This window comes from Rhipicephalus microplus, chromosome 6, assembly GCF_043290135.1.
Source record: "Rhipicephalus microplus isolate Deutch F79 chromosome 6, USDA_Rmic, whole genome shotgun sequence".
Taxonomy (NCBI): Eukaryota; Metazoa; Arthropoda; class Arachnida; order Ixodida; family Ixodidae; genus Rhipicephalus; species Rhipicephalus microplus.
Window position 1 is genome coordinate 126,978,414 of NC_134705.1, and position 13,166 is coordinate 126,991,579.

Below are 13,166 nucleotides of genomic sequence, written 5' to 3' on the forward strand. Positions count from 1 at the left end.
TGCACACGTTATAGAACTGCGTGAAATATAGTACCGGTGAAATTTAGTTCTGCAAGGTGAACTGACCAATGGCAGCATTTAGTAGCCGTCGGTGTCATGAGGAACCAAGTACGGTCAACAGGCAAAGGGAATCTGCAGACTGGATGCTGCCAATGACAGCAATGAAGGGCTGGCCAGGCGTGCACGTCCATTGATAAAGTGTAAGAACTGGCCATGATTGGCCTTGTTCAAGGCTCTAGTGCCGTGCAAAACGATGGCCAGACGAACTCGGAAACCTGTAGTTAGGCGATATTGGCCTACAACCTCATCCAAAGCAAGGCACCGGTGAAATCTTTGCTTTTTCTGGGGGCTGGAGGGAAGCTTGACGATCACGGGCTCTAGCTGCCACATAGAACTCTCAAGTTGTTACTGAAGAACAGTCTAGGCGCGTTTCCAAAGTAACACGATCTACAACAGAATGTAGCATCTCGCAGTTTTGGTTGATCACATCACAGTGCTAGGACTATGGTTATCACAAAAAGAAGAAGTGACGACTTAACAAACAAAAGAGCCAAGCTGCCCCACCACAACTTCGCAGGGCAAAACAGTTATCAATGCTGTCTTTCAATTTTCGGTCACACGAGCACAGCTTGTTCACAAGTATCGGAACGGCAACACAGCACCACTGTTCACAACGAACATCGTTTCACTCCGAACAGTACATTGCTCTCAAGTAATTAGAAGCGTACGGGCTACTTAGTGGCGAAGCAAGAACCGAGCACGTAATTCATACGTTTCCGTACGTACTTAGGGTCACCCAAGTAACGTGTCAAAACGCTGCGTGAATTATAGTAATGTTGAAATTTAGTTCTGCAAGGTGAACTCACCGATGGCAGCATTTAGTAGCCGTCGGTGTCATGAGGAACCAAGTACGGCCAACGGGCAAAGGGCATCTGCAGATTGGAGCTGCCAATGACAGCAATGAAGGGCTGGCCAGGCGTGCACGTCCATTGCTAAAGTGTAAGAAGTGGCCATGACCGGCTGTTGTCAAGGCTCTAGTGCCGTGAAAAACGATGGCCAGACGAACTCGGAAACCTGTAGTTAGGCGATATTGGCCCACAACTTCATCCAAAGCAAGGCACCGGTGAAATCTTTGCTTTTTATGGGGGCCGAAGGCAAGCTTGACGTTCACGGGCTCTCGCTGCCACATAGAACTCTCAAGTTGTTACCGAAGAACAGTCTAGGCGCGCTTCCAGAGTAACACGATCCACAACAGAATGTAGCATCTCGCCGTTTTGGTTGATCACATCACGGTGCTAGGACTATGGTTATCACAAAAAGGAGAAGTGACGACTTAACAAACAAAAGCGCCAAGCTGCCCCACCACAACTTCGCAGGCAAAACAGTTATCAACGCTGTCTTTCAATTTTTGGTCACACCAGCACAGCTTGTTCGCAAGTCTTGGAACGTCAACACAGCACCACTGTTCACAACGAACATCGTTTCACTCCCGAACAGTACATTGCTCTCAAGTAAATAGAAGCGTACGGGCTAACTAGTGGCGAAGCAAGAACCGAGCGCGTAGTTCATACGTTTCCGTACGTACTTGGGGTCACTCAAGTAACGTGTCAAAACGCTGTCAATCCGAAATGTCGCACAGCACCCAACTGAGAGACTGGAAAGTCAAGCGAACGAACTGTTACCGGCACACAAACACACATTGCAGGCTTCTCGAGTGCTAGTTGCCGTCGATACATCGACGCCGATCCCCGCTTGATAACCACACCGACGCACAGGCTTCGCTGCGCTTCACCGTACACCATTGCACTGCCACAGCTTTCCGCACTGCTCACACGCACTGAAAGAGCTGCTGTAATCGCAACACATCCGGTCAAACGCTGAAGTAACTCGTGCGAGAAGCATTTGCTGAAAGTCGCACCGACCGATATGCTGTTTACGACGCCATGTTGTTTTCGACAACTGCACCGCACGTAAGAGAGCTCTTAGAAAGTACTTGCACTATTTTCACGGCGTGAAAAAAATTTCTCTTATGTGCGAGGGGGGCGATATGACGAACAGGACAGGCGTGCCAGATGAAAGAAGTGTTTTGGCAACGTCACGGAGTGAGCTGATGTAGAGGGTATTGCTTCACAACCAATCACAAGCTGTGCCTGTCGGCCAAGCCGTCGTCTGCTTGCGTTTGTCGTCTGCTTCGATCAGAGCATGCGACAGGGTATTCGCCTTCGCAACGCTATTATTCTCAGGTTAAGTGGCCGCTGCGTCGCACAAAATACATGTCAGTGGCTCGCTCTACCTTTTAATGATGTTCGTGCGCCAAGTTAAATGGCTGGTAATTGACGCAGGGATGAATTCAGCGAAGGTTTGCTCCAGAATTGTGAGGGTTTGCATATTTTCGGTGTCATACAAAGTTACTAGGGTCATTTTATTCCGATTGTTTGCCATATTATCATGGTCCATATCGGTGTCTGAACAGTGAGGCTGAAGATGCATGATTTGTTTGTAGTTCCATGCGTAATCATGCGCACCCCTAATAGGCTTTGGTTTACAAAGTACGCTTTGTTCCAGATCGTCCCAAAGTGTATCGACAGCTGTATTTCAGAGATCGCAACCATTGGACAGTTAGAGCCAATGAAAGTACACTAGAGCACAAACTTTATGAACCACTCACTGAAAACTTCCTTTCATTTTTATTTCGAATAGCATGCAAAGAATGTGCTCCCATTAACCTCTTTGGTGGTAATTTCCACCAATGAGGCAAGGATCTCGAGTCGCACTTTTAATTGGATGAGATGGGGCGCAACACAACAACATAACAAATAAGGTTGATCCTATGCCATGCCGCGTTCGAATGCACCGACCATTCACGTATCACATTGGTTTTCATCCAACCACAAATCTTTACATGCGTAGTTTTATGCCATTGACGCCCAATAGAATTCTTCCATTACTGCGACTTCGAACTTATTGGACGGTGGTGGTTGTCAACACCATCCACTGCGTACAAGGGAAACAACACGCGAAGCTCGAAGCGCCGAAAGAAATAAAAACGCACCAGCAATCATCAGGCAGCCCTTGATGGGCGTGAATTAACTCAAAACCAGCCAGGGCACCAAAGTATACCGCTGCGGCAGCAGGTTCTAAGTAGCCACATTGTTCCTAAGAGTGGTCCGGACCACTCTTGGGATTTTCTCTCAGCCATGCTGTTTTTACGCACAATTTCGCTTCGTGAATCCACTTACGAGCACTTTTCAGTGACGTAAGCAAATATAGCAACTGCATCACCATCGCTGACATGTTCCCGGGCAGTCACAGCGCGCTTTATTTGCAGTGGCCGATGTGACAACTATGGCCTCTTACGATGTTTTTTCGTTTCGTGAATCGACTTACGCAACAAAATTTCTCTTGCGCAAAAATGTTTTCGTAAGTCAGTTTTGTGAATCCGGGCCCAGTTTCTTTTTCGGCGGAAAGTCTGCTCCCTTCGTTCACGTCACGAGCCCGTGACAAGTTTAGCGTTTTTTGGCAGGGTTAACCTCCCTGCCGTTTTTTTTCTTCTATTTTTCTTGGCATCAACTTTTTTTGTAAGATATTTGGTGTTCATTAGAACAGAACGATTTTCACTGATAAATCATCGTTTTATCAAAAGTCATGTTGAAAGAATCTACATACTTGTTAGTGCATTCACTTCAGTGCAGTTCTGAAAGCTCACAGGCTCCCTCGTTCATTTACCTGAGATGGTCCGAGGACAAAAGCCACCTTGTTTGTTTTCTGAGTGGATGCATAAAGGTGCAGGGACTACGAACCGTGGCACCGTGGGCCTCTGCCAAGCGTCGTCTGCATTTTCTTTTCTCGTGGTCACACACTGTCTGGTTTTTTGTTTCGCCACACGAAAGAGGGTGCTTCCACTGCATCATGCGTTGTTGCATCCCATTACGCCACAACAGAAGTTGTGACGTCGTGATGGCGTGAGAATTATTTCGCTTGGTGACATCCCGTGAGAAGCCCTTGTGATGTTTCGAGGAACACACATATGTCGACGTATTTTCATAATGGGGATTTTTCGCGCCACTCGCCCCCTACTTCGCGAGATGGTCACTGTCGAAAAGTTCTTGTTTCTTGAAGTACCCGTAGCTTTCGCTATATCCACAATCTTCAACATTAAAGTGAGACGAGAGCAGAGTGGCGATCAGTCCCCATGACTTTTCTGCCGTCGTCGAGCTCGAACGAAGCACTCCTGAAGTGAAAGGCGGGTTATCGAGCGAACAATGTACCGCTGAAAATAATGCTGAGCCGAGAGAAATAAAACACTTTGATGCTTTGGCGCCACGAGCACATTTTTGCCACACTTTAAAACAGAACACCGACTATGAGCACTTCTACCACTAGTGTTTACCACGAAGAACGCCACCATCAACGGCGGCATAACACGGATCTGTACACTTAAGTTTTTCATCCAGCAGTAAACAAGGCTACAGCATAAGTCACCGGGCCTGCTGGACCAATTTGTTTCGCGTCACTGACAAGACACATGGTGAAGTCTAAGTGGTGGAATAAGTGTAAGATATTGCATGTTTACCTCAGTACAAGCTTCGCATGCCATTGTGTCTGCAGCAAACAGTGGTGATGGTTGGTTAATTGGGATATATATCTAGATTCTCTTGCTGGAAAGGCAAAAAGCTTGGTTTGGAAATTTCAGCCATTCGCTCTTGCAGATCTTGTTTTTGCTACTGAAGTCACTAGATAGCGTAAATAAATAAAACGAAGTGCGAAAAAACAATGACACTCACAACACACGCGAACACAACCACCCTGTCCCGCTGCAGGTTTGATTATGATGCATTGGGAGGTGCTGCACTGGAAGGTGCTTTTTTCGTGATCCAACGCTGCGTATTTTTATTCAAACTTCCATGAGCTTAATAGAACAAAATGTATGACAAGGTTTTGTCGAGGAACAACATATAGTGCCTGCCGTAAACATCAGCCGTGAAACAGGCTGTTTACTTTATTTTTGAGATTCTTGGCTTGTATCGGTTCGCTTTCAGTGAGACAAACGGCGCTCACAAATGCTACACTTTACGGCGTAACAAAAAGAAAAGAAAACAAGGCAAAGGTAGGAATGCGATATGAATAACTTCAACTGTTATACAATTCTAGGTAAGCAGCCAGATCTCACCTGGCGTAGCTGTATAGAAAACGCTGCCGAATGGTAACTTGGTCGATATTGAGAGCGCGGCAATCTTCGTGCTATGTATTGATTCATGGCGAAGAAACTAGTTAGAGCACAGCTCGTGCGAAGAAATTTTAGGGGACAGTAATGAGCAAAATCTGTTTTATGTGTCCACAGAATTGCTATATCAATCAAGTAATTTTTCCTAATGACTTTCAGGGAGGTATTGTTGTTATGCGTATTCTATTATTATAGCTACAGGTGAAAATGAAGAAGCAGACCGTTGAATATAATATGGGCGCCTCCTACAACACAATAAACCTATCAAAATAGGTAAACGAAATTCTCTACGTTATTTCTCTGGCATCGAATGCTTGTTTAATTATTTCAGTGTTGATATCTAGTAGCAAATAGCGAGAAGGGACCATAATAATGAAGCTTTTTACGAGAATGAATTGGAAGCTCTGTGCGAGATTTTCTGTCAGCTCGATCGAGCTGAGCCGTGGCTGCACACAATTAAGTCGGCTTATAAATAACCCATTAGTCTATGCGTACTCCCAAGAGACGTTGTCGTAGGCCCTTGTGCTCAGATTTGCGTGCACGTTAAAGAACCCCAGGTGGTCAAAATTTCCGGAGCCCTCCACTACGGCGTCTCTCATAATCATATGGTGGTTTTGGGACGTTAAACCCCACATATATATCCCAAAAAACGTGTAGTGTCAGCTGCTATCGAAAAAACTGGTCGTAATAGAAGCCCGAAACAAGCAGTACCATAATGTACTTCCCCATTTATGAGACTTTTTTTGATTTTTAAAGATATCGCTCAAATGTGATTGAGAGTTTAAAGTTTGCCTAATTGTTTTGTACAGTAGTAAAATTAGCAACTATGAACGAAAGCACATAGGTGCTTCTGAATATAGTCTCCTGGGTAATCTCTCCATTTGGTTGAAGGCACACCGTAAACAAAAATAACCTGTATTAACCTCAAAAACTGGGTAAACCACTTGTCCTCTAGCACACAACCTTTTCTTGGTTCTTTTGTTACCACCTACCAGTCAAAGTAAAAATTTACTCTCGTGCTCACAGCAAAAGTCAACAGTTTGCAAACATATGCAGGACAACTTTCCAGCAGGTTTTGTTTTTTTTTTGTTCACAGAGTGCTTTCCTCGCTCCTTGTGCTTATGCTGCTCCAGTTCCAGTAAAAGTGCGTTGACTCGAACTCAGTCATGAGGCGCGACGATGCCATACCAAATTTAGAAAAAAAAAACAAAAACATATGTAGTCTTCACTTACCTTCATGGTTCACTAAGAGCATCGCTAGAGGGGTATGAGGCAAAAGCCACCGAAGCAGCTGAAGGTTGCAGCCACGTGGTAATAAACTATGAAACTCAGGGTAAATATCGCGTCATAGAACACTCCCCACGAGGTAAACCTGAATTCTGACATCCTTTTACTACGTTCCTCAGAGGTGGGGGTAAAACTATGCCATGTTTCACCTATTACAACAACACGAGGTAGTAATTTTAAACGCGAAAGTGTTTTCAGAGGTCATGAGCCGTGAAAACCCCTAACTAGGATAGTTCCTGCTTACAGTGCACGGTTGCCAGCAGATAATCAATGCCGCTTTTAATTTCCCTTAACGCAGTTTGACTGAATGTTTACTTGAATTTCTCCCAACGTGGGTTCTATCACTCAACTTTAAGTGTGCGGAGGGGCGTTTGTGTTAATGTGTGTATGTGCTCCTGTGTGAATCTGCTTGTGGACACGTCTTACGAATGCCTCAGTGGGAGCATTTCTATAGGGGCGAATTGCGACCACACCCATGTTATTCAATATAGGTCTACGTTCAAAAAATGGCGAACGTTATTCCTGGGTATTCTGCGCCCACTTTAAAAACAAACTGCTCGATGTTGCGTGGACGCCCCGCTATTGGGCGCTTTGTAACCATATTGTAGATGCAGACCGCTATGGCGTGATTTGCAGCAACAATGTGATAGATGCGGAATGTGAGATCTTATAAACAAATACATGTGAATGAATGGCAACTACTGCTCATTGCAGTCCATATAAACGATAGACATGCATATCAACAAAGACAGCTTTTTGAACAATCTCTCCAATCAACGGTACTTAAATGCCGTCCCACTAATATTACCACTCATTTTTTTCGAAGATAAATTGAATAGAACACTTTGAAGCGTGGGTCCTGGGATAATAAACGGACCGATTTGCCGCATATCGCCACGCGTAATAAAACGTGCCACAATTCTTTTAGATGCTAATGATGGAAGCCCTACTTGCAGAGCGCATGGTTCGTCCCGCAAGTTTCAGACAGAATTTCGTACTGTCACTATTCTCCCTTTTGCTTTGAAACGCAAGGATATTGTTTTGAAAATTAGCAAAGTTTTATGATAAATCTATCCCGTGCCTAACTAATTGATTCGATCATCAACTAAATGGCTCTATAATTGAGATATCGTCCCTTATTTACACTGATCTTTTTCAGGATCTCTTTAAGCGAGCAAGTTTTTGAAGCGAGTCTGTTTTTATTGTGTTAAGTTTTCAGCGAGCTTGAATGACATTAGGCATTTGCTAACATCTTGTCATTGCCTCGGTGCAATATTTTGTTCGAATAGGCGGAAACGTTTACCATGATACAAATAAGAAACTGCTTACTCGCACGAGTGCTTTTTGTATATTTGTTTTTCTGTGTCTACGAAATAATTTCCCACAAAGTAAAAACACAGCGCTGAAAACATGTGTTTCTGGAATCACAGTGATACAAATAAAAGAAAAAGAAGCCATGTAATGCTTATAGAGAAATAGCTGTTCCTTTTTAATGCGCACTTAAACATGTTGTGTTTCTGTTTAATGACGAGAGGTTTATACAGACAACGTTGTTGAATTTTCCTGTTTATCAGGAGCGAAACCTGACGCATATTTGCATCACAACTATTTTAGAAATCATGGGACACGACAACGTAAAAGATTAATCACACTTCTAATTTTCGCTTTAGTCATTAACGATTCATATTTGGCTGAAATCTGCTGGGCCAGCCACCACTTCACTCATTCGTCACAATGAGACGCTTGCAATGACCATGCCCTCTCATGTTACCGTCACAGGCAGAGAGATACAGCGCTGAACAAAACTGAAACGTTTTTAAGGATAGCGGAAAACTATGCAGTTTCAAAAATACTAAAACATGGCTACTTCATCACAAATTGCTTCGACTACCAAAAGTTTGGCCAAGGTCTCACAACAATGAATAGTCCTTTCCCAGCTTCCATACGAAAAAAACAAACTTCGTATAAGCATTTTGAAAAAAAAACGGGTGTTATAATTCGGAGTTGACATCGTGGCCTCTCCCTAAATTTTTAATGTTGTTTTATCATTACCGCATTCTTTATTCAAGCTTCTTTGACAGGTCGAAGGTTTAAGAAAACAGTGGCACTGAAGGGGTCTCATTTGTGCTTCATCTTGGACGTAAGGGCTACCGTTCATATATATAAGCAGAGGATAATTTTCCCAGCTTCGCACGGTCCCATTTAAGCCGTGTGCAAGTGATCGCCCCAGAAAACACTTCGTTTTCATTTCTTCTAATCATCATTGTTACAATTCATAGATATCATATGCTCCTTAAATTGTTGTTGGCTGTCTTTCTCTCTCTCTGTGCGCGCGCACGTGTGTGTGTGTGTGTGTGTGTGTGATGCGGGGGCTAGTTTTTTCGCCAGAATTGCTGTTTCATAACTTTGGGTGTTTTTTTCCTAACTGTTCAATTTTTTTTGTGTCCGCAACTCGACCCAAATACATTTTCGCAAAGTAACCTTGTTGAATTGTACCATATCTTACTTTTCCTCCCTATAAGTGACCTGCGGAATTTTCGTGAGTACAAAAAGTGAGTGAATGATTCTTGTTATAACAAGAAGTGTGAACACTAATTGTAGCCATATTAACATCTACGCAGTTGTGAAGAGATGTGTTTAATAACATAGTCTCTTATTAGGTTCGCTCGTTTCCAGTTACCTTACACACTTTAAACACAATTAAAACAACGAATACGCAAGACAACAAAAAGCTGTCAGTGCTACAAAATTGCAATAACACATCTTTGATTAGTGCATGGTAGTTTGGAAGCAGGAGTATTTAATAATGAGTGATTCATTACACAAATATTATTAGGCAATACTGAATAAGTTCTTGCAGAATTACAGCCAATAGTTTAGGAATACAGCAGAGATTACTCCCATGAAATAAATTTTAGACATGGCAAGTTAGCCGCCAAAATAGAAGACAAGTTCTCCTCTATAGATTAGTTATGCCACTGCTCTTTCTCAGTGTCTCCATAGAAAACATCCAAAAATGAATAACTTGATTGTTTAAACATTTCAGGCTGCACTGCATGCCTTCATAAAATTACAAACACCGGTAACAGATGTTTATTGCTTCATTGTAAAAATCTATGCCAGCTATAGCATTATACATTTTCTTCTTTTGGAATAAAAAAGAAATATTATTTCAATATTTTGGGTGAAATATCACAATTGGGGGCACCTACACAATTGCCTAATTTTTCCACAATAGAGGCTTTTTCTGCTTCATCACAAAATTCACGAACAATTACAATACTGCCTGTTGCAAAATCAGAGCACCGCCTCGTGTTGCGGTTCTTTGTTTCTGATGTGTTGTATTTCTGAGTTTTCCCTGACGTTTCTTATGTTTTATCTTTCTGAAAGGTGTCCACTACGCCATGTATTGTAATCACACGGGCCGTTCCGATGTGCTACTCTAAATAACTTTAGAAGGATGGAGAGCAAAATGATTACGTTGGTCCGCTATGGCCATAGGACCTTTTCGAGCTGCAGTGTCCAAGGTGCGCCGGTGCATCAGATCATGATTAGCACTTGCTTGCTTACTTTTTCTACACATAATGTACACCTACACGTGGTGACGATTACACGGCGAGCGATTGATAAACTTTTTTGTTACGATGTTGTCTGTATGATCTCTAGATGTACACATGCTGTTGCGATGCGACGGTTCACAAATTATGCCATCGGCTTTGCGAAACCAGCACGGCAGTTCACACAAACCGGTTTGTTGGCAAAACATGTCCTGATAATGAATTGCATGGCGATGTTGTTATAACTGCTCTGAGATATTGCTACAGTATCGATTCACTTATGTATGCTGAATAATTACACCTTCAGCTTGTGAACAACTTCAAATATAATGTAGCAAAAGGTTGAATATTTCATACAGACCGTTTTGTCTTTCTGGTGCGTTGAACTTATATCTGGCATTTTGAAAACATTGCTGTGCTTTGCAAGGTTATGGGATGCTATGCAACGTCTACGCAACGTTGTTGCTATGTAGTGTTATGAAGTCGTTGCTATTTGTAAGGCTGGTAAGGCGGAAGATATATTCTGAGTACTCTAAAATAGGTGGATTTATTGTGCTTTGATAGATTATTACCTACGTGGGAACTCAACTAGCTGCTGCTCTTCGCTCAACAGAAAGAAAATTCTGATGTGCTCATTTTTTCATGCGCCATCACACTGTAATGTGCGAAGCCTACCTTAGAATCCTACCTTAGTCTTAGATTGCATTACGCCTGATGGTGCATGTACCTGTCGTTGACTGCGTAGTGCATGAGGCCCTGGTGAGAGAGGCTCAAAGTTGAAATTCTCAAGTTGGAAGATCTTGGATATTTGAAGGATTACTTATTAATCTCAATGTACCTACGCGTAAGTCTATGTGCTTGACTTCATGCTAGACTATGGATCATACATTCATCCTAAATCTTCCTGGGCAGAAAAAAATGATTTTAAAATTTGATATTCTGGTTTGTATGGTGGAGTGCGACTATATACTTCAAAGAGAATTAACACTTCTCGCAGATGGCTAATGTCTGAGCTCTAGAAAACGAAAAAAAACTGAATTGTTCCTCTCAAAATGATCCCGCAGCAGCTGAGTAAAGAATGCTTTAAATAAGGATCTGCGCTGCCAGCCCGCAGTCAGGGCTAAGGGAGAGTAAAACAAAATCATTGCCTTTGAAAAAAATTGATGTTACATAAGCGAATACTTACTATTAAGGGGATATATCTGAGGACCGGGTAGTTATGAAAGTGTGTGCAAAATGAAACAAGCAATAACTTTATCCTGGCATTGCTGTAGGAGGCATTGCTAAAAAGAGATCCTTTGTTCCCCAATTTTGTGTTCACGGTACAAATACTTTATTGTACTCTCTCAAAAAATCCGAGTCACCGCAGTAGGACCGCAAAGCTTCCTGTTACTGAAACGTCCACGAATCGCACAAAAAGTACGCGTCTCAATAAACGCCATCTATGCTTGTTATCAAAGCCCAACGAACCGATTATTAGAACCGGATAGAAACTGCACAAAATCGATCGGCAAGTGTGCACTTCTTCGCTACCTGACATCAAAGCTAACTTGAACAACTGCTACGTTGGACTTGACCACTTTCTTCTTTCCAGATGAAGCGAGTGTTTTAGCAAGTGTTATTGAAGTACTCCTTTTCGCATGCTCATAGGCGTGCTTAAAAATTAAACTGCGGAATATGTTTTTGCCTCAGAACCATAAAACCTGACAATATACGAGGCTTGAACTGGCAAGCACTGTCATTGTACCTTGAAAAAAGTCTGCCTAACGAGGCTAAAGACATTAAGGTAAACACGAGAAAAACCATTTTTACAATATACGTGACGGATCCGAGTGCGCTGAACACGCTACCGGATATATCGCAGCTCGGAAACATTGAAGTCCAGCCCTTCACACAAAGAATTGGTGCCACCGTTGCAGGAGTCAACTATGACACAGGCACTGAACTCGCCAATAAAAATTTTCTAGTACCTAATCAGCGTAATTGTGCATGCAGATTGCCTAGGCAACACACGTTGTGTGCGAATAACATTACAAGGTAAGTGCCTTCTCTCTTACGTGAAGGTGGGTCATTTTAATCACTAGGTTTGACCATTTATTCCGAAGCTTATGCGGTAATTGAATTGCCAAAAGATTGGCTACGTGAAGGGCATTTTCAGTAATTCAGCAGTGTGCCCCTGATGTGCCGAACACCACTAAGAAGACATCTGAAGTGAAACTACGATAAAGTGGTGAATTTCCACGGCGCTCACAGTGCTTCTTCCAAGGACTCTCTTCAGATTAAGATGGAGATTTTCATTCAAAGACAAATTATGTGAGACAATTCGACTCACAGAGAAACCGCGCAAAAATTCAGGCGAAGAAGCGGTCATCGTCAAAGGCCTTTACGAAGTACAGTGCCAGATCCAATGAGAAAGTCACAATCTCAAGAAATACTGTCAGGCGCAGTTCCTAGCACGGCGAACATCTGCGCCGAAAGAAAACAAACTGGAAGATCTCACTCATCGAAAGAATGCCCACCCGTAAAGCCTACACAATCAGTTGAGCCCGAACAGAAGCCACCTCAAGAACAAGCAAAGACTGCTGCAACGGCCAGGAAGAAAGATCATCCCGGGATAGTGATGCTGCGATCATCAGTTAAACAACATGAATACACCGTCGGCCAAACATGCCCTTCCAGTAGCTGATGTACTTAGTCTAGTGGCAGCAGCCCTAGAGTCGAGCGCTTGCCGCCATAGAGTGTATATATCATGGTTAAATCACTACCGTCTTTCAGGGATGAGGCCTTACAAGCAGCAATACTCCAGTGGAATGCAAGGGAACTAAGATCGCACATCGCTGATTTTCGTCGATAAGTGGGTGTCAAAACGTTTGCCATAATGGTCATATGTGAGCCGAACCTATCGAGTGCGATAAGACTATCTGGATACTAAACTGATAGATGGCCTACTGTTATTGAAAGCAGCAATCTTCTGGTGTTATTTCGCTGAGGCCTCACTTACATCCTCAAACTTGTACTACCTTATGACGGAACGCAATACGTATGCTGAAGAGTGAAAAATAGGAGGCTTACCATCACTGTGGTTGGTCCAAATTTAT